Source organism: Podarcis muralis, chromosome 1, assembly GCF_964188315.1.
Source record: "Podarcis muralis chromosome 1, rPodMur119.hap1.1, whole genome shotgun sequence".
Lineage (NCBI taxonomy): Eukaryota > Metazoa > Chordata > Lepidosauria > Squamata > Lacertidae > Podarcis > Podarcis muralis.
In genome coordinates this window covers 27,873,092-27,885,779 of record NC_135655.1, presented here as the reverse complement: position 1 = coordinate 27,885,779, position 12,688 = coordinate 27,873,092, and the positions used below count along the sequence as shown (strand labels likewise).

General features: G+C 45.2%; 1 long non-coding RNA gene across 1 annotated transcript in view; it reads right to left on the bottom strand.

Annotated features, from left to right (window-relative positions):
* LOC144327452 (uncharacterized) overlaps positions 1-9,091 on the bottom strand; it is a 28,041-nt gene extending 18,950 nt beyond the window's left edge. The window contains exon 1 of the long non-coding RNA XR_013392504.1: positions 8,934-9,091. This is a non-coding gene — a long non-coding RNA (uncharacterized LOC144327452). The remainder of the gene's footprint in view (positions 1-8,933) is intronic.
* Positions 9,092-12,688: the final 3,597 nt, after the last annotated feature.

Here is a 12,688-nt window from a genome sequence, read left to right as displayed (position 1 = left end):
CAGAAGACCATGTAACCTCTGCTTAAAAACCTCCAAGGGAGGAGAGTCTGATGCAGAGCACTGAGGCTCCTCCTCCTGGCCAGTCTAACACCTTCCCCTTTGCCCATACTGCACCTTTTCTCATTTTAAGATCAACTGGTACTTTAGACAGTTTTATATAATGCTAGGGTATATTGATCCCACACTGGGTGATCTACTCTAAAGGTAAGGTAAAAGTAAAGTTAAAGGACCCCTGGACGGTAAAGTCCAGTCAAAGGCAACTATGGGGTTGCGGCACTCATCTCGCTTTTAGGCCAAGGGAGCCAGCATTTGTCCACAGACAGCTTTCCGGGTCATGTGGCCAGCATAACTAAACCGCTACTGGCGCACAGAGAACCATGACCAGTGCCAGAGTGCATGGAAATGCCGCTGACCTTCCCACCGCAGCAGTACCTATTTATCTACTTGCACTGGCATGCTTTTGAACTGCTAGGTTGGCAGGAGCTGGGACAGAGCAACGGGAGCTCACTCCGTTGCAGGAATTCGAACCGCTGATCTTCTGATCAGATAGCCCAAGAGGCTCAGTGATCTACTCTAATAATATACTGGGACCTTAAGCTTGCAGATCAGATTGCCTGGTGCAAGCTCTATATCAGGGTTGAGGCTTGGTTTGGGCACAGAAACTGCTTTTGTCACCCTGTATGATGACCTCTGTCGGTAGAGAGACAGGGGAAAGTTGCCCCCGTTAATTCTCCTCAACCTCTCAGCGGCTTTCAATGCCATTGATCATGCTATGCTTCTGGAGTGGCTGTCCAAGTTAGGGGTGGGTAGCATTGCATCGTGGTGGATAAAGTCCTACTTGGATGTTTGTCCCTTGAATGATCCAGCTCAAACGAAGATTCCAAACTAATTCACAATAAAGCAAGTTCATTTTCATGGTCTGGGCATCAACATGCACTCTTTTGTGCATGCTCAATCTGTTTGCTTGAACATTCCACCTGGATTGGCAACAGTGGCTATACAGATTGAAAATAAGTGCAGTTTTGTGACTGTGTGATTTGTTTCAGGGTCTTACTCCAGTGGTTTTCTCAGGCCAAGCATTGTGCACCAGACAAATACTGGTTTTTCTTTCCCCTAGATCAGAGGTTGGCTTAACCGGCCCATGAGCCACCACTGAACCGTGCTGCCTGCTCGGCAGGTCCCCATGCGCTGCGCTAAACCGGTGCAGTGCGGCGTGGGGACTCTCTTCCATGGCTCCGGAAATCGCTTTTGCGCATGCCCAGACGCCGAAAATCACTTCTGCGCAGGTGCGATTTCCTGCATCTGGGCATGCGCAGAAGCAATTTCTGGTGTCGCACTGCACTGGATCTCCGCAGGAGTGATCCGGCCCATGCCCGGTAAGCCTTGCCGACCCCTGCCCTAGATGTTCAGATTAAAACTACTAGGAATATGTTGACCTTACTTATGCCTGAACATTCTGATTCAGATTCTGCTGAAAGGACTGATTTTACAATTGCCTATTAACTTCTGCAACCAGAAACATAAAGTTATATCGCTTCCTTTTAGCATTATAGCTCTATGGGTGCCCCCAAAGCGTTACAGAAATCCAAAGACCTGATGAAAATAGGGCTCCAATGTCCCATTAGCAATTTTAGATAAGCCAGAATTACAAAAAAGCAAAGCCTTATGGAATGGTCAGCCTCCAGAGGCTCTTTCTGTGAGGCCATGTGTTCATCTTGCTAATATGTTACGGAAGCAGAACCTTTGGTCAAAGGGAGAGGGAATACTATGTTGTTTTCTAATCCTTTGTTTGCAGCATCACAACGGTATCCACAGCAACAAAGTATGATGTGTTACTGAAAGGAATGTGACTGTTGCGCCAGCTGCTGATGAACCCATAAGGAGCAGAAAAAAATCCTCTTTTGTTACACAAACACCCAAGGTAATGACGTACAAATAAACAAAGAGCTGGAATGCAACGGCATATACAAAAAATTAGGATTTTATTTTTTTTAACCAAAGAAATATTACACTCAGCTTGCAGAGTGGCTTGCATATACAGGGTTACCTTGGGTTACAGATGCTTCAGGTTACAGATGCTTCAGGTTGCAGACTCCGCTAACCCAGAAATAGTGCCTCGGGTTAAGAATTTTGCTTCAGGACAGAAATCGCACAGCGGCAGCAGGAGGCCCCATTAGCTAAAGTGGTACCTCAGGTTAAGAACACTTTCAGGTTAAGAACGGACCTCCAGAACGAATTACGGTAATTTCTTAACCCGAGGTACCACTGGCAAGATCCAGTGTGGTGTAGTGGTTCAGAGCGGTGGACTCGTAATCTGGTGAACCGGGTTTGGTTCCCCGCTCCTCCACATGCAGCTGCTGGGTGACCTTGGGCCAGTCACACTTCTCTGAAGTCTCTCAGCCTCACTCACCTCACAGAGTGTTTGTTGTGGGGGAGGAAGGGGAAGGAGAATGTTAGCCGCTTTGAGACTCCTTCAGGTAGTGATAAAGCGGGATATCAAATCCAAACTCTTCTTCTCTTCTTCATTTAACAAACCTTCTTAGCTTCTTCTGCAGCAAAACTGCATCATGTGCCTTCATTCTGGAGGCTGATGTTACCCAGAGGTGTCAGCATGCGCTCCAGCTGGGAATGTGAAATACACCGGGGAAGTGAATGTGCCAAACCCACAATGGCTATATTGAGTCTCCAGGGTGTGCCCATGGAAGCCGTATACAACTTGGTCTTTGTTTTGCTAAAGCTAGTTTGCAGGGATGGATGGATATGATGTTTTAGTTTATTTCTGTCATGCATGTATTTTGGCAGCGCGGGAGATGTAAAGCTTTAAGTGACGCTCTGAGCTTAAACTTACAGTAAATAAGCAGGTAATTATTGCACAATGGTGTCTAAGAACAAGTCTCAGAAGTTCTATTGTTCATTCTTCGCTGACTTACGGTGTCATTTGAAACTGATCAACCTTACCAAGCACATTCTATGTGCCTCTATTTTTCCAGCTGGAAAAATAATTGCAATTTTTTTAAAAAAAAATGATTATTTTTGCTTCAGTTTCATGAGCCGTGCTATTTATAATCTGCACAGACTCATGCTCACAACCACACTGCTCTTATTTAGGGGATCAGATGTACCATTTCGGCACCACAGGCGCCTGAAAGATACAGGTCCCCTACATATTCGCAAGGTTAACATAGGCCATACAGGAACACTGTAAACTCACACATGCAAGGATTCATGTTCCACCCTGAACATAGAGCCTTCACACACATGTACCCAGAAGTGGGATCGCCGCTTCCATGTGATGTGACTCCATACCCCTGGGAAGTATGCATGAATATTGTAGCATTATTGTAGCAATGCGTCTTAAATCATGAGTCTTCCCCACCCTCCAAGCCAGATGACAACCTGACCAGTGCCATCCAGGTGGATGGACCAAGTAACTGCATACAAAGCATGACTGCAACCTTAGTTTTATCAAATGCTTCTTGTGGTTCTTTATTTTTCCATAATCTCCTGGGGGCTCATTAAGTTCCAGATTTGGATCACTCATACAGACTCCTCCCAATAGGTAACTTCCCTATTCACTTCATCTTCTCAGAGCACTGAATTTATTTCCAATGAATATACTGCATCTTATTGTGCTGAGGTTATTTCTACCAGTCGGGACTTGGGTACTGACAATAACTTACAGCTAATGAATGAAACTCTTTTATTTTCCCCCTCCCTTACTCAGGAGCTCTGGCTTGATTCACCGATCATTGCCAGCATTGTTCTGTCAAACCTAACTCTAGTTTATTAGTTAAATCACTTCAATTCATTGAAGCCTGAAGATGCTTCGGTTTCCATTTACATGGAGACATTGTCAGCGGCAGCAATCAGGTGATGTTTTTGCTCTGAAATTGTTGGGGCATTTCATGGATAGCATCAGATGAGTTTCAGCTTTCTACTGATGAACTCCATTGCCCAATACGCATCAACTTATTTCTCCTAAAATATAAAAGACCTTTGAGTTAACCATTCTTCCCTTCCTCGGGGGAAAACACATTTCCATTTCTCAGTGGGTACTGAGAATAGGTATTCCAACAAGCCTGGATCTCAGTTATAGACATTACTTTAATTGCTAAAGCCAGCATTTTATAATGGCATATTTCCTGTACAGGAAAAATGTGGCTGGAACATTAAGCAGTACCCATGAACCCCAGAAAACTTTGAAAACTTTGCCCTCTTTTTCAAGGATTTCTCAAGTAGCCATATACTGAGTAGTGGGTTCATTTGGACCACTCCTGCTATCTAAGACTAGCAGGCATTCTCCAAGGTCTCAGGCAAAGACCCTTTTAGGAGAGGCCAAGGACTGAACCTGAGACCAGCTACCTACCTCATCACTGACCTATGCAGTCTTCAGAAACTACTTCTGCTTTTAAAATAAAATAAAATGTCAGCGAAAGGTTGCATGCAGTAGCATGGCATTGTTTGGTCTGCCTCTTAAAATAATCATTTCCACATTTCTGTACCTTATTATGTGCAACCTTGAAAACCTTTGCCATATCTCTTCAAACCCATAAGTTATTTTTATGTCTGAAAAACATTTAAACTCTGTGTCTCCCATATAGCCAGTCCTTCAAGGGAATGTACAAGCTGTTTCTATGCCCTGCAAGACAGGCTGGTGCATTTCGTGATATCATCCAAGAATCTGTATACGAGCAGAACGGACTTATGTAACTACCATTGCCATTTTAACCGAGTTATCAAGGGATGCCTGGACAGATGTTGTAAATAAGCAGATTACATCACCAAGGAGTGTATTCTCGAAGCTTAACTGTTTACACAGCGGCCACGACTTCCAGGAACACGGTTAATGAAATGCAGTGAGATGTGGCAAGTTACGTGTGTGTGACAGCAACGGAACGGGGCACAGGACTCGACATGCAACACCAGTCCTTTATTGCAAACAACTCTACCTCATTGTACTGTACAGGAAGCTCTACTGAGCAGAAAATAAAGGAAGCATTTTGTATTCACAGTGCCTTGCTCATAAGAGCACAACTTGGGAAGGCAGCTTAGTGTCCTCTTGGATGAAAGTCACTGGGATATTAGAACCCAGATAGGTGCAGCTAAAGCCAACTTTTGCCAACCCAAAATGCCCTCTTTTGAGTCATTCACATGCTATTATCACTGGGGTATGGTTTTCAAATGACATATCAAGGAACTCTGGATTTCCTTCAAAGCTTTTCAATGGTTTCTTACACAGAAGATCAGTAACAGCTGACAAGCTGCCCAAAGTCTCTTACTGACAGAAACTTCCCCACCGAGATGTGGAGATGCACAGAGGCTCACGCTGGGGTTTGTCCGACAGTAAATTTTCAATTCACGCCAGACAGTGGTGAAAACTTGAGATGTGTGCAAATAAACTTATCATCTGTGAAAACCACACAACAGCAGCAGGGAGAGGGGGGATTTTTTGTTGTGCAAGCAGATATCCTTGCACTAACTCAATAGGTGGCTTGGCACTGCACTGGATAAACCACTGGCCTTCCAGCAACAGCGTCATTCTTCCATACTGGGATGGCGAGGGGTCTGGGTGACAGTGGCAAGTTTGGGCCATTCCTGCTGGGGATCCCCTGCTAGGCAGAGCAGTCAGTGCCAGGCTACATGCCCTTCGAGAGTGGTCCATTCAATGGCAGGTTGCCAAGAACCCCCCTTCCCTAGCCTGAAGGCAGAAGAATTGATCGCTGCATGGGGCAGAGGGGTTGGTGAATTCAGAATCAACTGCTGACTCTCAAGTGATACCAGAAAGTGAAAGGATGAAAGCAGTTGTGTGGAAGAAGAGAGAAGTGGTTAGGAAGATACCAACCCAGAAAGCGGATCCTCAAGCAAATGCTCTTTTATGAGCCAATGTTTTTGTTAATGCAATTAAACAGTGTTTCTATCATAATGGACACGGGACGCGGGTGGCGCTGTGGGTTAAAGCCTCAGCGCCTAGGACTTGCCGATCGAAAGTTTGGCGGTTCGAATCCCTGCGGCGGGGTGCGCTCCCGTCGTTCGGTCCCAGTGCCTGCCAACCTAGCAGTTCGAAAGCACCTTCGGGTGCAAGTAGATAAATAGGGACTGCTTACCAGCGGGAAGGTAAACGGCGTTCTGTGTGCTGCGCTGGCTCGCCAGATGCAGCTTGACACGCTGGCCACATGACCCGGAAGTGTCTGCGGACAGCGCTGGCTCCCGGCCTATAGAGTGAGATGAGCGCACAACCCTAGAGTCTGGCAAGACTGGCCCGTATGGGCAGGGGTACCTTTGCCTTTACCTTTACCTTATCATAATGGAGGTCCAAAATACATGTTCTGTGAGAGATCCATCATTGGCTTTCCCATCGTTTTCTTTTTGCAAAGTGCCGTGCACCAGCTGAGGTGACTTGGGGCTAACCATTTGACCAGAGTAGTTGTAGAGAGGGAAAGAAAACCTTGCCATTTCATTTCCATAATCAATGGAGGATTTTGATAGGGAAAATGACCATGGAGGAAAGGGTTAAACACTCCCCCCCCCCCGGATGACAGTTCTGATCCAGTTGGCAGCCCACTGTGACTGCATTTCATTAATGAAAATAAAGCATAGTGAGATCAAACCACCCAACTGAAGTGTCATTTGGCCCATAAAAAGCAGCCTACAGCTCAGATTTCAAACCCGCTTCCAATCCAACCAAGAATTCCCATACATTTCTCAACAGAAATATTATTTCCTTGCACTTCCTACCACCACTGGCCAACTTCCCCTCTCTAGCTCACAGGAGCAGTGGTTATGTGGGGAATATATTTCCGTCAGCAACCAATTGTTTCTCTAGGAAATGAGTCAGAAAGGAAGGTTAAGGAAGCAAACTGTATTTGTGGTTTGGTGACCATTTACTGTATGTACCACATCACAAAGGTCCAATACATATGCAACGAGAGCAGCTCTAGACACACTAAACCACCATCTGACCTCATGGTGCTCCAGGAACATCTGCAAGAAAGAACCACATTATCTGCTAAATGGTGTGGTCCTTTCTTGCCGATGGTATCAAAGCAGCATGGGATCAGACCAAGGGAAATAACTCTCACTCAGAAAGTATTATGGAGTTGGGAAAGGTTCGGAAAAGGGCAAACAAAATGATCAAGGGTTGCAATGTTTGTGGACTTTTTAGTTTAGAGAAAGGGTGAATAAGAGGTGGCAGAAGTTTATATAATTATGAATGACAGCGGATAGAGAAAGGTTTTTCTCCCTGTGACATAATAACACTAGAATTCATGGCCATCCAATGAGGTTGAATGTTGGAAGATTCAGAACTTATAAAAGAAAGCAGTTCTCCCTTTGCCTTCACTGGCACGGCCTCTCAGCCGGGGAGCGTGAAGGCTTTAACCCCTGGCTGAGCAAACCTCCCATCCTACTGGCACGTGCATATACCGAAAGGATGGGGGCTTATTTGTGCACCTCAGCCAGGGAGCGTAAAAACCTCCCACTCCCCAGCTGAGGGAACCTGAATCCTTCTCCCGCCTGCATGCTGGCAGGATTGGGGCTCCCTCAGCTGGGGATCAGGAGCAGTTTAACGGAGCCTTTGGCGGGGTGGGGACTCCATAAAATTGCTGGACTGAGGTGAGGGCAGCCGCGTGCTCCTCAGCCAAGCAGTTTAAAGAAACAGAGGAACAAGCTGTATACAATTTGTCTCTCCCTCTGTGCTGGGATGAGGGGCAGACCATGATGGCGGTTTCACTCAGTGGTATATCGCTGGTGAGACTGCCATGGCTCCTGAGTCCCTCTGCCTCCAGAGAGTGGCTGAAGCTTGTTTCTCCCGCGGCGTGCTGGGCGCTGGAGGGACTCACCAGTGGTGGTGGTTTCACTAGTGATATACCGCTGAGTGAAATCACCATCGCGGTCTGGCCATCATACTGGTCCTGGGCAATATATTGATATATCGCCCAGGCCTAGTAGACAGTAGTGCAAGACATAAGGCAGATTCCTATGTTCCCTACTGCAGCTCTCTGGATTTATTGGAGATTACTTTGGGATCCTGAAGTAATACATTGTTTTAAACACCACACCAATGTGTGCTTTGTTTCTTCGCATCGATTTCCCACATTTTGAGTTTTGGGTGATGTTAATTATTCCTTGGTGGGGAAAAGAAAATATACCCACCTTGCTTTCTGCTCACCTTTTCCCCGAACTCCTCCATCTCAACTCCATCTCCCTTTCCCAGCTGCAGTCTCTTTCTCCTCCCATTGAATACCCATGGCCCTCGTCCTTGCCCCCTTGGGAGCTCGGTAAAATGTACTGCTGATCGCTGCATTGCTAAACCGGAATGCTGTTGGGCACGAAGAAGGGATTTCCAATACCAAGAAAGGGACTGATGATGCAGTGTGTGGAAGGAAAGCCACCGAAAGAGATACGTCATGTCAAATGACACAGGCCTCGCAGCAGCCAATGGAAGTTTTCGGTAGCAGATTATGGGGTCCCCCCCCCCAAGCTTTGCTGATGTCATTCAGGTTCTTTTTTTAAAATAAAGAAAGTTGGCCATTGAAATTTCAGCAGCCTAATCTAATCTTTGTTCTAGAAATTCCATGAGCCCTCAGTCAATAGACATGATTTCCTTCTTTTTAACCAGAAGTAATAAAGGAATAGGAAGGGAGGCAGGAGGTAAAGCACGGCAGATTAAACTTTTGTGACATTCTGATCTTTGACTGGCAAGCACGCCTGTTGCCCAGCAGGCAAACCCTTAGTTCTTAGAAAAATTCTATGAAATCCCAGACCCAACCTGCCTCAGCAAGTGGCTTTGCTTACTCACCGTTCAAACAACAGTTCCCGGCAGATTTATTAACCTGTCTCTTACCGGGAACCTCATCATTTTAAAAATTATATTTATTTTATTTTATTTTAGCTTGCCTCAAATCAATGCCCTGGGAAGACTTTATTTTACTCACCATCTTTCCTGGGATGATCTCCTCCCATCTCTTGAGTTTCTTATGTGCATTTTTGTCATTTATAGAGTTCCAGAACAATGTGCAGAGTGCCTTGCAATAAATAGAGGCAGGCAGAGAATGGAATTCCTTGCTCAGGGGGGTTGAGAGCTCAAGGGCACAAGCAGATACAATGCAGAACAACAAGAGAGTGGAAAGCACAGGGGGACATGCCATGCCATTAGAGATGGAATGCTATTGAAAGTAGATAGCTTTTCAGAAAGGGAAGCATACAGGAAAGAAAGCCCTGCCTCCATTCGGACAAAAACTGGGCATATCAGAGACAAACCAAGTGTGCCATTAAATATGTGCTTATATTTAATGTGCATGTTTTTAAAACTGCAGATAGTATCCATTGGTAGTTGAGAGGTGGATAATTATTTGACCATTTTCCTCCCCTGCTGCAGTCCTGATTAAAATCATGCTTTTGAAGCTACTATCTGCATTAGGAGGAATGCGGGTGGCGCTGTGGGTCAAACTACAGAGCCTAGGACTTGCCGATCAGAAGGTCGCGGTTCAAATCCCTGCGACGGGGTGAGCTCCCATTGCTCGGTCCCTGCTCCTGCCAACCTAGTAGTTCGAAAGCATGTCAAAGTACAAGTAGAAAAATAGGTACCACTCCAGCGGGAAGGTAAACGGTGTTTCCGTGTGCTGCTCTGGTTCGCCAGAAGCAGCGTAGTCATGCTGGCCACATGACCTGGAAGCTGTACGCCGGATCCCTCGGCCAATAAAGCGAGATGAGCGCCACAACCCCAGAGTCGGTTACAACTGGACCTAATGGTCAGGGGTCCCTTTACCTTTACCTGCATTATGATAAAGTCCTTCCTTGGTACCAACTCCCCCATCCCACCCGCTGCAATCCTGACCATTATTGCCTCTTCCTTCTAGCGGTTGCTCTTTGCGGTTTTTTATGGTACATCAAACAGCAATGTCACAGGTACTTAGGGTCTCAGTTGCTCAATATGTTTAGTGAGTGGGGAAAGGAAGCATGAAAAAAGATGGACAAACATGGTGGAGGAGCACCAAGATCACAGGAAGAGCTTTCGAGGTACACCAAGAGAGGACACAGAAAGTGCTGTGAACTCTCTGGCTGAACAAAAGAACAGGCAGCTGGTAATCGCTTGTTCTGGCTCCCCACAAAAACAAAAAAAGAAAAGAACAGGGAGGTTATGATAAACCTTTCCCCCACAGGCTCCCATAGTTGTAAAGCTGCTCTCATGAGACCAGGCCCTTCAGGATGAAAGCATGTGGATCACCACCAAGCCGCATACTTCCATTTCAGAGGAATGTTGGACTTTGAGGTCAGTGCCTTTGGGTGATCTGTCAGTGACACCATGTGCTAGGCCTGTCCTGTTCCTACATTCCAGGCAAGTATTCCAGTGGGGCTTCTGGACTGGCTCAGTCCTGGCAGGGGTGTTCACACTGTACTAGAGCGAGGGTCAGGATAACATGTGTTTACACCCTCTCTTCCTCCTTCATGCATATAAGTTCTGAAACAGGGTTGTAGATTGTATCTGCAATCAAGGGCATTGCTTTTCACAGAATCTCCTATCAGATAATCCCCCACCCCCATCCCCACCCCAAAGATATGCTGAGCACCTTTGTGAATGGTCAGGGCCAAAAGGTCTGATCCTACTTCCACTCACCTCATGTGGTCATTGAACACACAAACTGTCTACACACACCTCCTGCAAATCCCAAGAATGTACATATTGTCACCTGAAAGGGGACCCAGCAGTAGGTGTTCCCAAAAGACTTCAGACCAATGAAAGGAAAAACAGGTTAATAGAATGTTATTGAGAGCTGCCTTCCTCATACCTTCGACAATCTGCCACTCTTTCCCTCCATTCTATTCTTGCTAATAACTGCTAGGTTCAGTGAACAAAATTGAACCTTTTCACAATTTTAATGTCAAGGACTTGACAGATTTGGAACATTTCCTGCGCAGCCCAAACTCAGGTCTGTTTTTAAAGTTTACCTCCCTCAAATTATACCCAGCTGAAAACCGAAGACACAATTTAGTTCACTTTTGACAAATGGTTAATTAGGTTGTCTGTCATGTCACATGACAGGGTTGCCATGTGTCCTCTTTTTCCTGGACACATCCTCTTTTTCAGGGGTAAAATTTGGGACAAACTGCATTTATTTCCTTTGAATGGCCGTCATGGTGTCATCTTTCTTGCTCTTCAAAATATGTGCCACAGACAGTTGTGATATACCTAGAACTGAACTGCAGGTATCAGAGACTTGGGGGTGCCTTCTTGTTGTTTTGCCATTGCTGCTTTTATGCACAATCCTGTCTACTTCTACTTTAAAGAGAGGTATCATATTTTAACAACTGCTCCTTAAACTGCCACTCATCCTCTCAGCAGGGAGAGATGATGCTGTTTTAAGTATCTTGTCGACCAGGAGATATTTCAACCATTTTGTATGCTTCTGATAATAAAATAACAGAACTTGTAAAACACACAGAATTATTTAATTTTTAATGTTTTGAATTACAGTTGTTTAACTGTGGATCTATGGATCCATGTGTATTTAATAAACGGTGAAAGATTATGTTTATTTAAGGTGGCTTGCTTCAATTTATGAAATTGATAATGGGATGGTGAAATTTGAATCCATATATGATTTAGACAGCTGCTTCCATTCACAGGGAATGCAATATGTATACTTGCTCTTTTCTTGCAGCTTTCAGATTAGTTTTATAAGGTGCTTGACAACCTTTACCCAAGTGCAACAATACATTCATTACACAACTAAATTAGGCCTTGTTTTAGAGGTCAAAATGATGCAATATGGGGAAAATTGTGGATGTGTAGTCATTGTACACTAAGCCAACAGTGTGGTACAGTAAGCCAACAGTAATGATGGGAACTACAAGCATAGTTTTGATTTTCAACAACAATTTACAATTCGTAATTTACAGTCTGCTTCATTTAGGACATTAAAATTAAATTATACCAAACAATGACAATCTCAGAAGCTAGCTGTGTGAAGGTTCCATGGGCAGAAGCTATTGCAGTGATGGAATCCTAAAACCCTGGGGCTGAAACACGTTCCCAAGGTCTAAGAGCACAGCTACGTTGTTGGCATTCACCTGTCTCCAGAGACAATGAAAGGGTGTGCCTTCAGAGGTAATGTCAAACTGTTGGAGAGATACAGCAACTGCTGTGTCTGTAAAGATAGATACAGAAAAGACATGTTTTATTGCAGGTGGGGTTGATGAAGGCATCTAGTTTTGCTGCTACAGGTGCACCACAACATTCTTTCTCTCTGTGCTCCTCCCAGCAGTCATTCCTCCTCTAGTCACTGCTGTGGATACAGGACCTGACTGGCTAAGTAAAATGGCCATGCCAGAGGGACAGTGAGGATGGAGCATTTCCTCTTTGCCCCTCTGGCATGGCTCATGCGCTGAACGGCTCATGCTCTGAACTTAAAGTAAAACAACAGAGCAACAGTACAGAGCACAATGAACAGTTTCTTGGGTCCCCTCTGCATAAAACAGCTAGGGAGGTAAGGAGCTGAGTGCAAACTTGGACGATTTGGTTAATGCACAAATTAACAGGTTATGCTTGGAAGAACAAGGTACGTATATAGTGGATGCAAAGAAGTGTTCCAACGGACAAGATTGAAGCAGCCAGGATGGGTAGACTTTCTCAGATACAGTGGTACCTCGGGTTAAGTACTTAATTCGTTCCGGGGGTCTGTTCTTAACC